At 44.3% G+C, this 22,420-nt stretch overlaps 1 long non-coding RNA gene across 2 annotated transcripts; it reads right to left on the reverse strand.

Moving 5' to 3' along the window:
• Positions 1 to 8,281: 8,281 nt before the first annotated feature.
• On the reverse strand, positions 8,282 to 19,061 carry LOC121688779. 2 transcript variants are annotated; one of them, XR_006024688.1, is made up of 4 exons: positions 18,846 to 19,061; positions 18,696 to 18,761; positions 17,975 to 18,604; positions 8,282 to 8,296 (listed from the first exon to the last, which is right to left on the reverse strand). It is a non-coding gene; the product is annotated as an uncharacterized LOC121688779 (long non-coding RNA). The 2 variants fall into 2 exon arrangements; XR_006024687.1 differs by having other exon boundaries at positions 17,975 to 18,761.
• Positions 19,062 to 22,420: the final 3,359 nt, after the last annotated feature.

The raw sequence follows: 22,420 nt of genomic DNA on the forward strand, positions 1-22,420 counted from the left end.
TACACAGACGTGGTGGTGAGGGCTGGTAGGTGCGGTAGATATACACAGACGTGGTGGGGAGGGCTGGTAGGTGCGGTAGATATACACAGACGTGGTGGGGAGGGCTGGTAGGTGCGGTAGATACACAGACGTGGTGGTGAGGGCTGGTAGGTGCGGTAGATATACACAGACGTGGTGGTGAGGGCTGGTAGGTGCGGTAGATATACACAGACGTGGTGGGGAGGGCTGGTAGGTGCGGTAGATATACACAGACGTGGTGGGGAGGGCTGGTAGGTGCGGTAGATACACAGACGTGGTGGTGAGGGCTGGTAGGTGCGGTAGATATACACAGACGTGGTGGGGAGGGCTGGTAGGTGCGGTAGATATACACAGACGTGGTGCGGTAGATATACACAGACGTGGTGGTGAGGGCTGGTAGGTGCGGAAGCAGGCTCTTGTCCCCTTCATCTTCCTCTGAGTGATCTCATAGCTCATGGAGGAGGCTCCGGTCAGTTCGGATTTTTTTTCCCCTTTCGGCTTTGGGATCGCCATTGCCAGGGCCCCGGGAAGCGGGCGCGTCTCTCTCTCTCTCTCTCTCTCTCTCTCTCTCTCTTTCTGTCTTAGCTTCACCTTCTTCTCCCGGTGAGGAGGAGAATGAGGCATTTGAAATTCTTAGTATACGACAGCACCCCCACCCCCCCCCCACCCCACACACCCCCTCGACTCACCATGAAATATTGATGGAAAGCCTTCAGGTCTGAATAAGAGCAAATTTTTTCGGCAGCTATTTTGAGAATTTCCAGCAACCCCGGATCCTTCTTAGTTCTTTGAGATTCTCCAGGCACAGTCCAACAACTTGCATGTTACCTCTCCTCACCCCTGAGACTGCATGTGGGTGTTTGTGCCAAGGGAATACAGAAGGGAGAGAGAGAGAAAGATAAAGAGAGAGCTGGAATGAGAAGAACATGTGGGTATATTTGTGTACCCAATTAAATCTTCACACTCATCTACTTTGATTGGTGTTAGTGAGAGGACAAATGCACCAGCTTCCTGAATGAATTACCCAGTTTCACTTTAAGACACAAACCTACCAAACAGTCATTCTCTGGGTCCTTTCAAGCGGCTAATGTTGTCCCAGGGGAGGCTAAAGGTATGCCCTCATGCTAAAATGGTTGCTTTGTGCGTTGTGCCTGTCCCCCCATGGTCTGTCAGCTGGACATTTTCAGTGTTGATGGAGCTATTGATCATGCACACATTAAAATGATGTCTGCTGCACTAAGCACCAATGGCAGAGAGGTACATTAATCAGGAAATCAATCGACGTGTCAATGGGCTGCCGTGGCCTGACAATGGATTGCAAGCGGGTAGGCGAGGTAGCCAGTGGACCAAAAAGCTCACCACGGGGGCTCTCTCCCTAGCATTCACCTCCATCTCCTGTGCTTGTGTTTGTGTGTGTTTATGGTGTGTGTGTGTGTGTGTGTGTGTGTCGGGAGAGGAGGAGAGGGTTGTCTGTGTCTGAGATGTTACATCATCTCCCATTGGAACCTTTTAAGGTTGACATGGCACCTTTCATGCTGGATGTGTGCTTGGGTCTGTGACTCACTGAAAGAATGTGGCCGATGTGCTAGAGGTGCATCCACCGACTGGCTTTTAGCACGGAGGGACTACGTGAGGTTGAGGTCAGGTCGTGGCACCTGTGTCAGGCAATTAGGAGAAATTTGCCATTACAATGATTAGAGTTGGGAAAGGATCAATTGCTTTATTGCCTAACGAAGCTATAGGTTAATGGTAATGCTCCATTGAGTTTAGTGATCAGTATAGATTTGGTATAGATGAACTTGTATCAGTAGTGAAGTCTTTTGATTTGTTAAGTAAAAGGTGTCAGCAATGATAGATAAATTAGCCTTCATTAAAATAGAGGGCTGTTTTTCATGGACAGGTGGGACTAAGCAGAAGGCTGAGGTGGCTGTAACAACCTTTGTCTTCGACATCTGCGATGCCCTTTAAAAAGTCAACACATTTTGGTTGAATTTACCTTGTTAGCATTTTTTCCCCTCCGTTCTGGCACATGATATAATGGTTACCTAAAATAGTCGACACGGCACTTGAGCTGCCCGCCACTAATGGAATACAACAATATCTTGTCTGAGATTAGATGCTGACCATGGAGTCCTTGCTGCCTGCCGGTGGCCTATATTTCCCCTGGACTATATATTATTAATTAAACCCTCTTCACCGTCTTAAATCTCAAAGTGTACTTATTTTCCCCCAGTGCTCCTCCTGTTCTTTAAGAACGAGTCTCTGTAGGACAATCAAGCTAGGAAAGAAAGGGAAAAAAAAGTTGCCATACTCAAAAATATCTACAAATAGACATAACACAGTGAGATGTAAATGTGTGTCTCTCCCATTTGTATGGTGGTGATGGTTTCTGGGTAATAGCTACCTGACTAGAACCAGCTGCCATGCCATTTCTGGCCTTACGGTAGCACCGGGAGGGCTCTGGATCAGAGGTACACGTTTAGCAGTGACGTGCCATCACGCGTGCCCCACGCCATTGCTCCTCTGTCACCCAGACATATGGGCATGGAGGGGGCGGCGAAATGAGCATCCCAACACCTGTGGGACCGGTAATAATTACACTGCGGCTTTTGTCTCCCAGGCTTCTCACGCGACGGAAGTTTCGTTTCATCGTTTCATTCGCTCTGATGTTAACACACACACACACACACATATACACAGACACACACACACGCACAGACACACACACACACACACACACACACACACACCACACCTCCATGTGACTGATCAGTGATCAGTGCGTCGGCGCCCTGAGCTGGCGGCTTGGAGAGTAGTCACAGCGACGGCCCATTTGTCTTAGTTGGAGCATCATTGTGCATGCAGGCGTCGGCCCGTTGTTATTGTCCCAGGGACACATCAGAATAATGGATCCTCCGCCGGGTCTATCTCAAATCTCTAATGAAATTCACAGGAGCTGATTGAATCACGACAGCAGACGTCTATTTAAAAAAAAGGGGGGGGGGGGGGGCAAGTTGCTAGTCGGGAGGGTGGAAAGCACCTGAAAGTTGGGGAGAGGTGGCAAGACGATCACCAGGGATAATGGCAGGGTTCAAAGGAGCTGTAAACATGCAAGCACTTCCACCTGTGCAAGCACACACACACACACATGCGCACACACGTGCACTTTCTCTCACAAATACACACACTCACTAGAGTGTGTTTCCGGCCGCAAATTTCTGTCCGAACCCGGCTCGCGTCCGACAGAGTTGCGTCCAAACCCGACAGGCATTTTCATTTTTATGTCCGAACCCGACCCGAGCCCGACGCAGATGATGCCTCAGTTATTTCCATGCTAGTGATTAAACGTTCACGTTTGTGGATAGCCTGTCTTTTTAGCCCATTAAACAGAACAAACAACAAATGGAATTGTCTACAGAATCAGATGAGCGTGCACGCACGCAGGTCACACACAGCGCACATTAACACAAGAGGCCCAAGCAAGCATAGCCTATTGCAATAGAATTCTAGTCTTACCATTGACAAAGTCTTGAAATGAACTGCAACAGTGCGTCTGTCACTGATCCATATGCAGCATCGACGTTAATTGGGGCAACTCAAAGAAAATCCTCATCCAGTTGAACGAGACGACCTTATAGTCTACCGGTAGCCTATGTCTTTACCACAGTATGCAATGCAAATAATCTTAAAATCTGATAGGCTAACAACTTTTTTTTTAACGTCACCCAAGACATGCCGCCTGAAATGCGTTGTCACGGCTACATAAACAAATCTTGCACACAGGAAGAAAGCTGTTATTTTTTTACATTTTACTTTATTCTCAAAAAACAAATGTTTGCATCATGTAAAGCAGACCTGTTGGTTACCCAACATAATAAGACATTTTAAATGTAAAGCTTCCAATGCATATCGCCCCCATGTGTCCGAACCCGAACCAAACCCGACTATAATTTCTAAATATTTGTCCGAACCCGACCCGACCTGTCGGGACCCGTCGGGCTCGAGTCGGGTAGCCACACTCTAACACACACATACACAATACCTATATCCACCTTCATTTAATGCTGTGAGTGGACAGCTCTCTCTCTATGCATCAAGACACTCACTCACACACACACACACACACACACACACACACACACACACACACACACACACACACACACACACGTCTCCTCCTTCAATACAGAATAGTGATTTGCTTTCAGCTGTGACTTTATTTGCTTGCATTATATTAAAGCTGTCATGACTTCCACAGTGTGACCTCACAGTGACAGACAATCCATGCGGTTTAGATCCACGGTGTTACATCTCCGAATCGTCCCTGATGCATTTTCCTTTTCACCTTCCTCCACCTCCCAACCCCCCTTTTGCTTGTTGGAATTGAATTGCTAAGGCCTGGCTGTAATTTGACTTTAGACACAACCAATCTCTCCTTCACCCGGCTACAGGCCGGCCTTGCTGCAGTGGACATCAGGTTCCGGAGATGTGGATTGGCAGAGAGTGACACTGGTAACAGGAACCTCAAATTAGACATGCCAAAAGGGGAGAACCTGTCAGTGTGAAAATGTGTCTGACATGCTCCGCAAGTAATGTGTCTGTGGGCTGCAAGGGTAAGTGTGCTTTCAGTGCCTCAGCACTGCAAGGTAGATAGAACACACACACACACACATGCACACGTACGCACACACGTACGCACGCATGCACACACACACACACACACACACACACACACACACACACACACACACACACACACACACACACAGGGAGAGAAATGCATGCCCAGACATACACACAAGTTACATGCGTAGTTGCAGAGACAGTAATTAACACAAAAAAAAACACATTATTCACAAACACAGACACTCACATAGTTACATGCATAGTGGCAGACACATAGAATACAAACACACATAAAACATACATAGTGGACAAACGCCTCAAAATAACATTCTTTGGCAGGTGGTTAACTCAAAAGAAAAGATCTGCCCCTGAACCACACAGAGTATCTTGGAGCTTTTTATCATTATTTTGCACTCTCTAGATGAACCCCATCAGAAGATCATGAGAAAAGTTCACTGATTGCTAATGAAATCGCTCATTACTCACCCCGGCTCCTGGGGAGTGCAGCTGCTAAATTGTCATGGGAATCCATATTACGTATGCAAATACACACCTTTCTGAAAGGTTTTCATCACATGTGTAGGTGTTGAGGCTGCCATTCACAGCTTTCATAATTGCACAATAATCCCCCAAGATGAGTCAAAAGTCTGAAATACATTAAACAGGCCCTAAAACAATATATGTATGATTTGTGTATAGTGTATCAATGTATAGAAATATGGAGACATATATACAGTACCGGTACATACTGTACATTCATGCAGACACAAAAATAGACCTCATTTCTGTATCTATAAGTAAGTGATTTGTCTGCATGAAACTTAACCCAAAGTGCTGCTTCAAGTGAGCCCACGCTGAGTAGATAGCTCTGTGTAGTCCATCAATAAGATATAGATTGCACACTCTGGCTCTGTCTGCTTCACTGAAAATATACACATTTTTACCCTCTCACTTTGCCATCTCATTCATATCTGCTGCCCTATTATCTGATTTGGGCTGTTACTTTTAGTAGAAATTTTATCTTCAGTCAATGTGAACTATTGTATTATGTGTCAACAACGTGGATGGCCAAGAGGGAACTGACTGTACGTTTATCGACGTTCCTCTTGTAGTTGTTCTCTGCCTCTTCATTAAAAGGCATCGTCTGAGAACGGGAGTGGGAGCTTCGGAGGTAAAGCAACCAAGATGTGAAAACACAAGTTTTATTGCTGTATTGATTAGACAATGGATGCAGTCAACAAATTATTTCTTTGAATTTTAATTAAGAAGATTCTTCAAGGGCATTCTTGTGGTCAGAGTGAGAGAAAGAGAGAGAGAGAGAGGGGGGCGTGGGAGAGAGAGAGAGAGAGAGAGAGAGAGAGAGAGAGAAGGAAAAAAGCAGGACAGAAAAGACCTGGGGTTGAAGGGTGTGGGGGTAGTGCCGATGTTCAGTGGTATTCTCCTCTTGAGAAAGCATCATATCCCGAGCTCTTGATTGATAACACGTTGTCCACAGGAGCAGAAGAGGTCCATCTTTGAACCGGCTCAGGTTTCAATTACTCCTGGCTGCCGGCACCTTCCCCTCCTCTTACAGAATCAGTTAAGACAGCGCCTGGAGGACTGGAACCAGTTCAAAGGCAGCGCAGAATTACAGGCGTTTATAGTTCGCCATCGCTGGCCGTGCAAGCAGCAGATCCAGAAGCGTCCTCCTCCTTTATCACCAACTTGCTCTCCCCCATCATCTGTCTATCATTCTTTCTCTCTATCTCTCTCTCTTTCTCTCTTCATGCAGCTGTAAGCTCTGACTAAATAACAGCAAATCAGCTTGTAATCATCAGGAGTGTTACTTGTTTATCAAACGATCTAAACTTCCTTTGGACTCTATCAATATTGACAACATGACTTTCACAGCATGTTGAAATGAAAAGTATGTGCATTATTCAGAGTGAGTCACTGTGAATCATGTATTCTCAACATATACATTATCTCTCCCATTAAAATTGATATGTTAATAAATGTGTTCTGCCCTCACATGAAATCCCCTTACTGAGCAAGCCCACACTTCTCTCTCCCTCTCTCAATCCTTTCTTTTTTATTTTTCCGTTTTTTTTTATCAGTATTTCGGGGATGTCCCTGTGGCAGAGGCAGAGGCGTCACTTCCCAAACTGGATTAACCCTTAAAGGTGTAGGTTTTTGAACGTTCTAAGTTCCGCAACAATTGAAGGTTCTAAAATTCTATGTTGAATTCAATGAACCCAGATATTCTTTAGAACGTTCATTTCCCAACATTCCCATCACACCGGTGTGACGGTACTCCTTTAAGGGTTAAGTCACCGGTTCATCTCTGGGTGATGGCGCCAGGCCTAACAAGTGCTAATGCCCTCCGGATTCATCAAGTGTTTCAGGCTGTGCCCCAGGTCCAAGGTCGAGCTCGCCATCCATTCTTTAAGACTCGGGCTGTCGCTGTGATGGATGAGGTCACTCGATGTTCTCCCTCCCTCCCTCTCTCCATCCCTCCCTCTCCATGTCTCTACTGCTTTCTCTCTCTCTCTCTCTCTCTCTCTCTCTCTCACACACACACAGACTGTCTCTGTTGGCCTCATGCGAACTCCAGACAGTCTCCCACTAGCCTGCTGGGTGTGGATTGAGAGGATTATCTGATTTAGAGACCTCACTGATTTTTTTTATTTATTTATTTTATAGAAAAGATCTAGTGGAGTAGTTCAGGATACAAGCACTTGTCAGGACTTGCAGCAGGATGCTGAATTGAAATATAAATTGCAGTCCTGCCAGAAGATGTCTCTCAATTGTATTTACAAGGGAACGTTTCAAAGAGCTCTTACCATCTCTTTGATAGTGATGATTGTGAAATGCAAGTCATCAATAACTGTACTGTTAGTTGCCATGAAGACATAATCTTGCCTGTCCTCTCTCCTCTTCTTCGCTCTCCATGTGCTGCTGTGAAATTCTTGCTCAATCGTTATTCATGTTGGATGCCTAGCAGGCCTACAACCGAGCAGTCGGGCTTGTTATCCGATCCTTTCTGGCAGTATCATTTTTATGAGCCCAATGATAAATGAAGAGAGTCAATCAATCACTCGGACTCCTGCAACGGGCCTCTTCAACCGGCTTACAATGGTGCCTGTCTCACCCCAGTAATTGCTTGTAGCAGAAAGCCAAAAAAAAAACTAAAGGGACTGAAGGAAGTTGTCAAGCCAGTGGCACAAGGGGAAGCTAGACACTGGTTGGAGTAAATGGGACTAAATGCTACAGCCATAACAAATATTTCCATATACGGGTGGGTTGAGGTGGGCAGAAGACTTCAGGCTCTGACGCTCTGTTGCGGTGAAGCGGAACAGCTTCAGGCAGTGAAAGGACGCGGTGCGTAAGTGGTCTGAATTGATGGCTTTTACACACTTTCATTTTATGGAGCAAGGGATCAAGCCCCGCTAAATTTGAGTTATTAGGATCAAGTGGCAGCCCTCTCTCTCTCTCTCTCCATTTCCCCCTCTCTTCTTTCCCTTCCTCTCTCTCTCTCTCTCTCTCTCTCCATTTCCCCCTCTCTCTTCTTTCCCTTCCTCTCTCTCTCTCTCTCTCCCTCTCCATTTCCCCCTCTCTCTTCTTTCCCTTCCTCTCTCTCTCTCTCTCTCTCTCTCTCTTTTCCTCTGCCTCTCTCACTCTCTGCTGCAGCGGGCATTGTGGGTGCTCGACCGGGCCATCATCTTTTTTCACTCACACCACCTGGTGTCAGTGTTGGGCGTGGGGATGCGAGGAGCCCTGTGGAAAGATGGATAGGCCGGAAGAGGAGAGATGAAGGGGAATTATTATGTCGGAGAAAAGAGGAGCAGGCCACTGACTTGTAGCACTAACACTGGTTGCGTGTTCCAATAAATAATTGACATGTGGTGGGTTTACAGAAAGGGTTGTATTGTTTTTTTTTCTCTCCTCTCCTTTAGTTTTGTTTACACCTTCGTCTCTGTGACTGGTCATTATGGCTGAGACGCAAGGGCAATCAGAACAACGAAGCTAGACGCTCTCCAACCAACGAGGAGGGACTGATTGAGTGACAGACAGAAGCAGAAAGAGACAGAAAGGCAGAAAGAGACATCAACAAAGCAACAAAAAGGACAGCAACAAAAAGGGAAAGACCAGCAGAAAAAAAGAGAAAAACAGACATGGAGAGATATTACAGCAATAAAACGAAAAGAGAATTAGAAACCATATAGAGTGAATATTTAGATGCAATCATTTATCTTAGAAGCACATCCTTTACGCTGGGATATTTCTTCTCCCAAGCCACGTGGACCGGGCAGTCCTGCCAGCTGGAGAACCTGAGTCCTGCTTCATCCTCGTCCATTCTCAGCATGTGTATTCATATGATCACTCTCCACTTTCTCTCTTGCATTGATTGCTCCAAATAAGGCAGCCCTGCTTAATGATATCATTTACAATTTAAAGTGATCTCAGAATGCCCCGTCGACCTCCTCCTCTCTGGCTATGCAGCAGCGCTGATGGATTGCTGCTTGTTGGGGAGGCTGTGTTGTTCAAATAAACAAATTGGCATCGGCTGTAATGTGCTCTGCCTACCCCCCTTCAAGTATGTGCAGCTTAGTCAAACCAACAAATAGTGGCACTTTAGAAGGTAAATCATGCAGAATTTGCAGTTACATCGATGGTCACCCACACGGTCAATGCAGTGAAAGTAATTGGGGATTGGGAAATGCCCAACATCAGAAGGACATCAGAAGTTTATTAGCAATACTTCAGTTTATGGTCTGTGCAATAGGAATATGAAAGGAACTAGCACTATAGCACTAAGATTTGTGTCAGTTGTCTTCTTATTATATACCTTTCTTTCAGGCCTGGATTCACCCAACACTTAGCCTGTGTATAACCCATCAACTGCATTAAGATGCTCAGAAATGCATGAGCTGATGCATGTTTTTGGTTGGCATTATTGGAGGTGTTAGCCATCCAAAGACCTGCCGCCAAAGCCTGTGCTATTGATTATTTTCCCAGGCTTCCCTAATTCAGGATCCAGTCAGTACATTCCCGGCCTGTCACCTGCAGCACTGAATGTGCCACCTCATTCGCATGCATTTGAGAGAATCCTGTGTGACTACCACAGCTTGATTAGTCACTTTAGTTTGTTAGTTTGTAAATTAGATGGTAATAGACTTTGAGGCAATTGTTCAAGGTGAAATAATTAGAGTTAAGGATTTTAAGCCATGAAGGAGGCACATAAATATTAATTGTGAGGCTGTTAAGCCCTGTGCCACCACATCAAATGGTCTCTCTCTCTCTCTCTTTCTCTCTCTCTTCTCTCTCTCTGTCTCTCCACTCTTATTCTCGCTTAAAGGATACAAATATCTCTAAAAAACTGACATTATTAAATACAATACATTTTTCATATATATATAATATAATAATATGGCTTTTAGCCAGACCAAATCCTTTTGTGTACATCTGATAGAGAAGCAGCCATCTGTCTAAGTATTTCCACAACAATACCCTTTGTGCTTCATGTCATTGTGTCGTGTCAATCAATCAAGCCTGACATTCTGACGTAAATACAAGTCAAATGGGCCTTCTTCCATAAAACTCTTTGGCTCAACTGTTGACTGTTCCTCAAAATCCTTTGTCATAGCACAAGGTTTTATAGAAAAGGTTAACTATTTTTCTAATGGGGAGAACAAAGGAAATCATATGATCAGATTAATGTATGTGTATACTTTCACAGAGCTCTGTACATTTACACACATTTAAGCTCATTTACATTCATACACACAGACACACACAGACAAGCACACACACACACACACCACTTTATCTCTACTTTACGATTGGTGTTCCCAAGTGCCGTGAAGACGTGATGATTGCATGCACATTCTCTACTCTAGCCCATTAAACATTCATTACACACAATGAGATTAAATATACTTGTTTTCACAGGAAAGTGCACTGAAAATGAACAATGCCACAACTGTCTTGGGGGGATATACTTGGTCGTGAGTATTTTGAGTGATTTGCATTCTAATCCACGAATCTTTCCCCCTTTTTTTTATTTTTATTGCTATATTTTGTGAGGTGATAAACCTTACATTACCTGATATCTTTACCAGGCTTACAGTTTATTAAGACCTGCTTTCTCTAATATAATATTTGTGGGAAAATAAAATAGCAATCAATTCATTAAGAATCTACCCTTCCATTTGCCTTGCAGAATAAGCTCATCTCACCATAGGCGCACATAGACACACATCCCATTGGTGTCTGCAAAGGGGGATTGATTGGTGTTGTATCCTAACCGGTACTAAACTCACCACAAATTAAACCCAAGGAGGAGCAGACTGGTAATTACCCAAGATCCTCAGTCATCATCCTATGTAAATCTCCCCCTTCTCATTATACAAGTTTATTTGGAGAGCTCTTCTCACAAGTCACACAGAGATCTTCTCCCTCTCCCTCTCTCTCTCCACCCTTCAGAGCTGCCAAATATAACCCCACTTCATAGTTCAGCCGAAAAATGTTTTGATGTGAGGATACGCTTTTTATTAGCAAAGGATTATATAGATTCGGGCTGCCGTGATGAGCAGAGCTGAATGAAGTTTTATCAGATGAGGAGGGATGTTTTCGTTTGGGTCTCATTCCAGGGTCATGTGCTTTGTTGGAGTCAGAGTTTTAGTGACCCAATATATCTTTATATCTTTACAGGGATAATAATCTGTTGTCAATATTCTGAAATGTGGATAATTAGTGCCACTAAAATTTGTTGAATGCAATGAAAATGCCTGCTCGTATTGAAGAAAGCACCAAGTATTGAATTTCAGTAAGCCAAATCATGATGAATATTATTTAGCTTTTTTTTCTCCAAGTATAGCGGGCTGTGTCATTTTAAGGTTGCCATGATATTCGACCAAGTGAAGCGGGGTTGGATGGGGTGTACGCTACTAATATTTTACTGTATGTTACTGCCCCATAGACGCATTAGAATAGATGGGATTCTTAAGCCACAGTGAAGTAGATGGGATGGGAACAAGGAGTTATATGTCAGACTGGCTTTAATGAATCATGTGCAGAGGTAAAGAGAAGGAGGTACTGAAGAAGGTTGTTCACACGCCCCCCACCCCTGCCTCAACACTGGTGAGAAAAAAAAACATGTTGGGGGTCTATGTAATTGGTACTATACAAGTAAAAGCAGACAGCCCAGACTTTTCATTGGTTGTGATGTACCATGGAAGAGTTGGTGTTGCTATTTCCAGTCGGAGCACATATACAAACAAAGAAATGAGACGCTTTTGATCGGGATGCACTCACTCACTGTTCTCAGAACCACTGCAACGCTATGCAAATTGTCCTACTTAATTCGATTTGAATGCAATTTTGCATTTCTTTGAGTTCAGCCATCTCGACGAGGCATTTTTTTAATTGGTAATGCAGCAATATGTTCCAGTCTCGAGACACAACCACATGGGAGTTACACAGGAAGCCCTCATCCTCCTTGCCTCAGCGGTGAAAAACATTCGCATGTGTCTGCTAAAGAAAGTCAACAGCTATTTTGGATTCCAAATGAAGGGATCTCGAACAATGTTTAGTGGCCTGCAGCTTTCTCTATCTCGCAAGTGGGATCCCTGTGGGCCTGAAGCAGATGTGTGTTTAAGAGTTTCCTCTCTTTGGTCAAGTGAATGAGAAACCTGATGACTTTGGGGGGGTGGGGGTTAGTGTCAACCTTCTTTATTTATTTATATTTAGTTGTATTTTATAAGCGACATACCATCAGTAAAGGAAATAAAACAGACCACCTGCATGGGTGGAAACACACACACACACATAGACAGTTTTATGTCTGGATGACACGGCGAGGCGGTGGCGTGGGGTGGATGGGTGCCCCAGAGAGGTTGTAAAAAGACAACTGGAGCATCTCATTTCGCATTCGGCTCTGGCCCTAACGAAGAATCCAGAGGCCTCGGCGCGCACAGCTAGTCTGAGTCATTATGGAAATGCATTGCCTCCATCACCAGCCTGCTTTTTTAACACATGGAGGAGAGGGGAATTTATATTCCGTTTTCTGTCTTGGCACTCTCTCTCTCTCGTCTTCTTCTTGCTTGTGCACACCAGAGAGTCTTCTAGGGACCCAACAAATCCGCATTTCAGCTTGGCCTTTGATTCGGTGGAAGATAGTCAATACCCCAGCGTGTGTGTTGTGCTGTAGCAAGTACTTTGTAAAGTATTAAGTGGTTGGATTTTTTGTAGCCATGATACTAGACTCTGGGTCAATTCAATTTGAATTCAGGCTGCAGAATTGATTCAGGCTCAATTTCTTCGATTCCCATACATTTTGAAGTACAAGGTTGTTTTGAACAATTGTACACACTGTACCTTTCCATCCCTCTGCTCAGGCAGAAGTGCAAGGCCATGCCGGTGTCAGTGGGGTCCTGCAATGAACTTTCACCTACTGATGAAACATTTGACTTTCCTATGCTGTGTTGCTTTGTAGGGAAGAAACTGTCTGCAAAAGCACCTGCTGTATTCAATTTGAGTTTGTTTGAGGTGCTTTTTGGATGTGATATAAAGACAATATAATATATATACAAATCCAAGAAAACTGGCAGGCACTCTTTTTTAAACAATCAAAATGTCCTTATTATACTGCTGAGTGGTCTTATTAAGGCTTTTAAAAAAATCAAGCTGAGAGTTAAGCTGAGACAGCAATAGGAATCTTCCACTTGGCCACCGCTAGAGTGGGTGTATGTAAAGTCCAAAAAGGCAAAAGTTAATCCTATGTGCTAGACAGTAATATAAGAGAGACAAATGAAAAAGTGGGGGTCTGTACACTAGATGCTGCTTCCAATGTCTGAAGAAAGGTTTGGGCAAAAAAAATCCTGTTTTTTTTTTTTTTAAAACATCAAATTACTTTACAAGCTCGACCTAGTGTGTGGAACCTACAGATGGAGTAGCTATAACATTCAAGCAGTTGTGTTGGCCCCACACTTTCCATCAAAGCTGAATTAAACACCAGCATAGTGAATACAAATGATGGCAATGGCTACCTTCACTTTCTATTCATGTCCAGGACACTACGACTGTGCTTAACAAAATCAAGCACCTGAGAAACGTATAAGAAAAGAGATTTTCCCAATCACTATGTACATAACGATAATTCACAAACAAGGACTAGCAGCACTCAAACACCTTTTATGTGCTCAACCATTATCGGAAATTTCAGCCCGTGGTTTCTCACTGTATTTGACTTTGACTAGTTGCATTAGTCATCATTAACTAATAAATTAAATGGCACTTGAAATGGGGAATTCTTCCATAAAAAGAACAGGATATCCTCTTCTCCTCCTCTTTTTTTCTCTGAGTGAAGAAAGATGTGGGTTCACGGTGATTAGCGCTGGCAGTGAAGATCGCCCCAGGTCTGGCCCCTGTGGAGCCCAGTGGCACACCCCTGCCCTCTCTCCGCCCCCCTCTGCGTTTCTGGTTCCCTGCCAACACTGCTGTCCCTGCCAAATTAGAGGGGGGTGGGCACATCCTTCCTCCTCCTCCACTTCCTCCTCCGCCACTTCCTCCTCCGCTTGCCACTGACCCCGCCCGGCCCCCGTCCAGTTCTGCAGGGAAGCCCTCCTATCGCCTCCATTACCCCCCCCCCCATCATCACCTCGCCTCAACTGGTGAGTGATTTGCCAAGCAAACGCAATCCCTCATTAACAAGCTTGTTGTGTTTATAATGCACACCCACACAAAGACACTCACATACTCAGATTTACCTTTATTCATTTCATTTACATCTATGAATTAAATCATTTACATTATCAACAATCAAGGTACAGTGTGAATAGGAGATAATAGTATAATAATACCTACTTCTAAAGTATATTTTTTGGGGGCTTTTTTACGCCTTTAATGATAGGACAGTGGAGAGTAACAGGAGGCGTATGGGAAAGAGAGCAGGGGTGGGATCCGGAAAGGACCACGGCGCGGGAATCGAACCCGGGTCACCGGCGTACAGTGCAGGTGCCCCAGCCAGTTGCGCCACAGCTGGGGCCTAATACTTACTTCTTTGCATAAGAACAAGAATGACAGTTCAGTCAAGGGACGTACAGTAGATGTCATGGTAAGTGTAAGTTACTGTAAGTGTTGGTTGTTAGTGGTGTTAAGAGTGGAGGTACTCTTGGAAGAGCTGGATCTTCAAGCGGTTTTTGAAGATAGAAAGGGGCATCCCTGCTCTATAGCCGCTGGTAGCATTCCACTATCAGGGGGGTTGGGGGTACAGATGAGAATAGTTTGAATTGCCGGGAGGAGTACAGCAGTCGGGTGGTAGCATTTGCCTTTATGAGAGCATTCAAGGAAGTGGGGGAATCACTCTGTTGGTAGGGATTAGTGATTCGAGTTTAATACATGGCTCTGCAGAAAGTTCCATTCACATGAATGGGCCTTCCTAGTGGTCTGTTAAAACCATATAATGACTGCTGCAAAGTATATAATGACCGCGGTCAATGATGACGGGTTTTGTGCTTTTGATTCACGTCTTTCATATTATTCCAATAGACTATTATTCCATAATAGTCTATTCTAGCCTAGAAATCTAGACGCACCCTAGCGGCAGCAAATTACATTTGCTTCCAGGGCTAGTCTAGCAACTCTCCGTTGGCTTGTGAGCTCGAAAAATTAAACTTCTATCAGGCCAATCAAATCCTGTATAGAGTCGTTAGGCGGGCTTAACATAATGATGGATGGCAGAGTTGCAACAGTTTGGCTTGAATTCCCTGCTACTACTAAAACAAATAAGATGGATGTTGCTGTTGGCACGAGTTAAGCTTTTATTAAGTTGGCAAAAGTTTGAACTAGCCAACTAGCTTCACTGGTGGGAAACGCATGGGACTCATAGCGCTGTCCTATTGCGTGCAGAGGGAATCTGAAAGACAACTGATTATCCCGCCCCTCGGACTGAGCACTGCAAACGGTGAGTGCCCAGACCCTACATTTTAATGTGGGTCTGGCTCGTCAGGCTCAGTCTGTTTGCTTATTGCAATAGAATTTAATTGAAAGTGAAAGTCAGCAAGTAAGATGTTGCTACGCAACACCTGAAACTGTTAAAGGAACCGTATGTAAGAAAAATATTTCAATTAATCATAAAATGGCCCTGATATGTCACTAGACATTAAGAAATCATGTTAATTTCAAATACTTATATCACTGACAACAGTAGTCCGGCCAGGATATTGTCATTTAAAAAGTGAAGTTGCAGCCCTCAACTGATGTTGATGTTGTGTTTTGTCATGTTGTGTTTTGGCCTGATGCGCCACCCTCCACCTATCTACTAATCACAAAGTCAGTAGTGTTTCGCCATCAGGGTTGGCAACCTCGAGTCAGGGGGGAGGGGGAGGGGATACATCGCTCTTCAGTATTTTGAAAGTGATTGCAGTACCAGTTTTGGCCACAATCTTACATATGGTTCCTTTAAGTTCTATTTGTGTTTGAACTATTTGTTTTTTCAACGGAAGCCACGAAAAGGGTTAAAAAATATTTTTTAAAAACCCATTGTGCATGTGAAGTTTTTTTTCTCGTTTTGGCAAGTAGCCGTATAATAAGCGGGATAATGTATTGTCTGCCGGTCATTATCGGAAAATAACTCTCTTCAGGATGAAGTAAGTCCCTGTCAACCTAAAAAGGCATCTGTTTCCTCACAAGAAATGTTGTACTGGGCCACAGTCTCCATCATTGATTTTCTATATCCGCTAATAGGTATTGCTTTGTATGTTGTTTCAATGCATAAGCCTTAATTATGCTTTCTGAGCCCTATAATTGTGTGTTTGCCACTCAGTTATATTGTCAATGGTCTTACTTGCAAAACAGGAGGCTGGATTCTGAATGAAATCTAGGGTATAATGTTAGACTGTGCTATTATGTCATGATCTTTCCTGAGCAATGCATGATGACATGTTCTTTCCTGTATGCCTTATTGCCTATGTGAGTCATGACATGACAAAGGTACTCTAACGCCACATCACAGATTAGAATGAATATCACAGACTAGAACAAAAGAAAGTAAACTACAGCCAGCCGTTTTTACAAACAATGCTAACTCTAATTTAGCTATAAACACTCACTTAACCCCGAGTTTGCATTTGCACAGATCGGCCTGGGTTGAGGTCTCAAATCCTGAGAACCGGAGAACCAAACCAACCGCTGGCTCTCTGATCAGCATCGGGAGTTTTGCGCTAATGAACATCACGAGGTGACGTGTGCTCCTTCCGCGCATGCATCTGTGTAACTATGATCCTCGCGCAAATCAAATTCTTGACTTGGATGATTGAGGACAGTGCCTGACGATAAGCCTTTGTAATAGAACTCTGTCAATCAATTTTGTAGCACTCCTCGCCTCCCCCTCCCTGTCTCCTGGGGTGTTTGCACAGATTGAATGGAGGAGTTGGGCCTCTGATGTTTGATCCATTGCTACTCCAGCTTTCAGAAGGGCATATTCTTTTTTCCTTTTGCTTGATTTCATTAACTGGGCAGGAGTGAAGACAAATTTGCCTTGTGAAAAGCAATTACTAGACAGCTAACTAGGACTGTTCAGCAGGAACTTCTCTCTCTCTCTCTCTCTCTCTCTCTCTCACACACACACACACACACACAAACACACCAGACAACTACTTTCTTCCGTTTCCTCTTTTTTAGATGTGTCTCTTTTTTCTTCTGACATCTCAACACACTAGGCTGGCCCCACCACAACAATATTAAGATATTAAACTCGGTATCATTCGTGAAGATTCATGATTTTTTGCTTTTGGTCAGTCCTTCTGCCCTTCAGCCCATCTGCTCCTCTCACCAGTTCCACATGCTCTACGCTTACCCTGCCCAGCACATTTCCGAATCTGACCGTGCCTCAGGATCATTGATCTGGCTCTGTCACATCTCATGCGGTATGCTCTCTTTGATAATCTCGTCAAGGAGGCTCGCCGGCACATACGAACTGCCCGGGACACTCTGCAGTATCAAAGCTGCAGTCATCCAATAAATTCGGTTTGGATGAACTGTTGCTGGAGCTCAGGAACGCAGGGCGAGATGGCGATCGCACTCACTCATCCCGTTCAGTGCTTTTGAATTTCCCAGGGCTTATCCACCGGGACTACAAGTCCGATCATTCTTATCGCTCCAACGTTTTTGTACATATCACACAGACATCCTATAGGCAGATAATATTACTTTGACTTGTGCATAGTTCATCTTACAGCTGCCATGGCCTTAATGTTGTATGATAATGTGCTGTAGATCTGTATTTAAAGTCCATTTTTATTGCAGCAACACAGGAGTTAAACCTCGATTTAACCTTGTGTGGTACCACGTCAAGCGGTATACCTTCTTTACGGTCTGACTACGCCACCCCCTGATGATGGGCAGGAGGACCCACAGATCTTTCCCTGAATGTAGTGTGGCTAATTCTATATGTTCCCTGCAAAGGAACAGTGGACAAGAGGCAGATATATAAATGCATTTCAAATGTATTACAAAATACTGCTATAAACTGGTGGATTTTCCTCAGTCTAGGAAGGTCGGATCAGCCAATGCAAAACCCCTGCTCAGGAGGAAAAAAACAGGACAGCAACCCAACACCAGACGAAGCATGCAACACAGCAAGCACTACACACTCAAGATCTTCAGATACCACTACAAAATATCCCACCGTGTTGTAGTTATAGTACACACCAAGACCGTGTCTCCCAATGTGCTCCCTTGGCAAAAAGGGGCAAAGCATCAGTGTGGATCCGGCCTTGTACAGGGATAGCCTAAGCAGAGGACATAGTTGGGGAGGAGAACCACCAGCATCAATAGCACCACTTGTTAATGTACAATGCTACTATGAACGGGGCACATGGGTAGTAGGCCCAGAGGCAAAGTCAGATAACCAACCAAACAAACAAACACAATAAAGAAATGCATACTAATTAGAGGAAAACAGTGGCTGGCCTGGTCCCTTTTCAGGAGAGAACAAGCATGTTAGTTGCCAGCCTCATTAAACAACATAGCGTAGTCCACTCAAACATAGCTAGAAAATATAAGCCTACTTTTCAATATGCTCAACTGTCCACAGCTCATTGACACATGAGGGCAAAAAGGTGAATGTTCCGTTGCTATGGACAGAGACAGTAGTTTAAGACATGTTCCAGTGCAGGTATAAAACATTCAATGAAAAATGTGCATATTAAGAAATTTACCAATGCAGCCCAGCAGCTCAGGTCACAATGAGGTGATCACAAATGTTAGAACTCCATGCAGAAGCCTGTGTCCTCCGTGAAGAGTAGACACAACCTTCTAGAAATGACTCTGATAAAATGAAATAAAGAAGTATTAAAATTCAAATGGCAGTGATTAAACATGCTCTACCATGACCAACAGTACCTGCTTGAAAAGGGAGCCCAAATCGCACAATAGTGTCCAGCACCAACACAAAGAGAATCTGACTTGCAGCCAGCAAACACTTATCACTTCCTAATTAGTCATGTGACTTCAAGACATCATGTGATTCTAGTGTTGTGTGGATGTGATGCAGCTATGTGTGCCTGTTTGTGTAGATCCCCACACTTGTTTAATTGAGATGGAACCTTTCAGTGGAGTCGAGGCCTACCAAGCATGGTACATTTTCATATAAAGCCATACAGATATTAAAACAGGCTTGGGCTGGAGAATTGGCGGATCATGGCTTTTCAGCCTCCGATATTAAAACACATCCCATTTCATTACCTGGGATTTTCCTTCCAAATATGATATTCATTATTTATTCCACGAAGGACGGCGAGGCTCTGAGTTTTTTTTCTTTCTTTTTTTTTTTTTTGCGCTGCTTTCTGATCTGATAATCTCACCGTGGCCCATATGTGAGTACCACACTGTACGAGTTGTTAAACTGACCTCCCTGCAGGTCAGGGGAGCATTAATATGGGTCCTGGAAAGGTTTCGGTCTGAAAGTGAAAAGAAAGACTCCACCACTGATGGGAAAATAATTTGTTACACTTACACCATAGCATAATGTATGCCTGAGGTATTAAAGCCCACCTGTCAATGGCTTTGTGGCTTAATTAAGCAGATTACATTTGAAGCGTCATTGCCTCATTTAGAAATCCATGCTGGGCCCTGCCTTTGCGTTTTGAATGCTGTGATCAGCTCTTTAGCATACATTAATGCAGCAAATGTTGGACGGAATTTAATAGAATTGTAGCTGTTAATCCTCACTTGTTTTTTTTATTCTGTGTCGCTGCTATTTCTGCTTTAAATTGTGCCCCCCCCCCCCCATCAAGTCCTCATTTGTGTCTTCATTCTAATTCAAGCCGGCTTCATAAACACTGTGGCGGCGGCGGCAAACATCCCACTGCTCGCTGAAGAGAGGGTATAATCATTGCTCCAGTGGCTTTCCACATGGGGAGCCGGAGGTGGGGGGGTGGGGTGGGGTGGGGTGGGGGAGCCTAAATTTTCCACACCTGAATTCCACTAGACTTCACACAATGCTAATGGAACAATGCTGAGGCCTGATTGAGGGAAAATAACATAATGTGTGCCTCTGTGTGTGTGTCTGTCTGTCTGTCTGTCTGTCTGTGTGTGTGTGTGTGTGTGTGTGTGTGTGTGTACTTGTGTACGCTCGCGTTTGTTGCACATAAGAGTGTGTAAACGTAATATGCGAGAGAGAGAGAATCTACTGCCTCTACGTCAGGTGGCTCCATCCATACAAGGGCTGGAGTTATTAGATATAACTCACTCAGTGCCCAGGAGACCTGGCTCGGGCTTAACAAGAATAAAGAAAAGAGTGAAGGTGAGTGGGGAAAGAATGTGTGTGTGTGTGTATGTGTGTATGTGTGTGTGAGTGTGTGGAGGGGGGGGGGTGTCACTGGGACAATATCTTTTATTCTCGGCGACACTGTCAGCAGGTGAAATGATCTGCCAATTCTAATGCATGTGCAGGCCTGTGCGCTGCTGCAGTGTTAAGTATGGAGGAGGGGGGGGGGTGAATAAGAGCACCCAGCGCCTGGTCGCGCTGCAGGGTGTTCGGCCATCTAGCTGACTGAGCCCCCCGCGCTGACAGACTTAATCACTCCGCGGCGGCCGATTTAAGACAAAGGTCTTTAAATTTAAATATCCCATTAGAATTCAATAGATGAGGAAAAGCGATAAGCATCTAAACCAGAGCACTAGATTTGCTCTCGCAGAATGCAAAGCTGATGGAACTATGCATAGGCAAGTTCACCTTCCCCGTGTATGTTGGGGAGGGGAGGGGTGGGCTTTACTTGTCAAGGTGATATCTGCTGCATCTTAATTCGTCGACCCGGGAGTGGCTCGAGCATTTTTCAGGTTCAAAGTGCTATGTTTTGTTTTTCTCTTTTCTTTTTTTTTCAAACGACGACAGAAAAGAATCAATCCCACATCCCCTGCCTGGGTCACTCTTTTCTCCCCAGAAGTGCCGCACCAGAACACTTTCAAAATTAAAATTGAGGGCGTGCTGTGGGAGGGAGGGAAAGCACAAGTACTAAACGCAGAAAGAAAATTGATTTTGGTCACATATCCCCGTTTTCGCGTTTTTTAGCTCTCTTTATGTTTCTTTTAGCTCCAGAAAGGACACATATAAAAGGTTACCGCTGGCTGTAATGCCTGCTGCCCAGTGTTCCACTCCTCCGAGGATCGTGACACCAGCTGCCCAGTACGATGTGACCAGGTCTGCTGAGGCCTGGCCTCCCACACTAAAAGCTTCCGGAAACTTCCGACTTCTCGGAGCCAGAGTGCCTTTGTTGCATTGGCCCCGTAAGTCCTGCTGGCTGTCCTTTCAGTGCTCTATACAAGCTTGACCAGAGCAGAGAACCCAGCAGCAGTCGAAAGGGTAAGTGGACATGACTGTGGCTACCCTTTGAGCTAGCTGGAGCTGCAATATGAAACTTTCACAGTTTAGCATTCATCCACTCCAGAAATGTATGCAATCTCAGTGTACTCACTTACCTGGTACCTGGAATACATAAAATATGATTTTCTGGGTTACTCACAACAAAGCTATAATTTTGGGGTATTCACAACAAAGCTACTGTACAAACGTAACCAGATGCTACAAACTGGCCCTACTGATGTGCATGTTAAGAAATGTGCTGTGTAAGAAAATGAGTGTTGTGGAAACCTTTGTAGCAAAAAAATGCTAAAAACATGTTAGTTTGACGAAGTGAAATAAAATTTGGATGACATGGAAATAAATCACATGGTCACCTCTGTCATCTGATTAAAGGTGCTCTAAGAGATTTTACAGTGTCTAAGCTAAACATTTTTTACATACAGCAAACATCACCTCACCATACGCTAGCTGCCTGTGCCCTGAGTGCACTGTAAAAAAACACAGTCTCCAGGGCTGCCAACTTTTCAAAAAACCTTGGAGTGAGATTTGGTGGGGCCAACCAACATTTTGCTGCGGAAATTTTTGTTTGGCTCATTCAGCATTATACCGTACAGTAAAAAAAACGTACATCAGTGGTTCTCAGGTGTAGGGACCAGGCATGGATGGATTATGAACTTTCGGGGCCCTGGGCCCACATGTATGAAGGGCTCCCCACTAATTGTCGCATATGTGGAAGGGGGGTTTGGGGGTCCTCCCCCAGAATTTTTTTCATTTGTTTGATGTGATTTCTGGTGCATTTTGGTAGCTTAGAAATCTACTAGACACACCCTAGCGGCAGCAAATTACATTTGCTTCCAGGGCTAGTCTTGCAACTCTCTGTTGGCTTGTGAGCTCGAAAAATTAAACTTCTATCAGGCCAATCAAATCGTC

Source organism: Alosa sapidissima, chromosome 17 (genome assembly GCF_018492685.1).
Source record: "Alosa sapidissima isolate fAloSap1 chromosome 17, fAloSap1.pri, whole genome shotgun sequence".
Lineage (NCBI taxonomy): Eukaryota > Metazoa > Chordata > Actinopteri > Clupeiformes > Clupeidae > Alosa > Alosa sapidissima.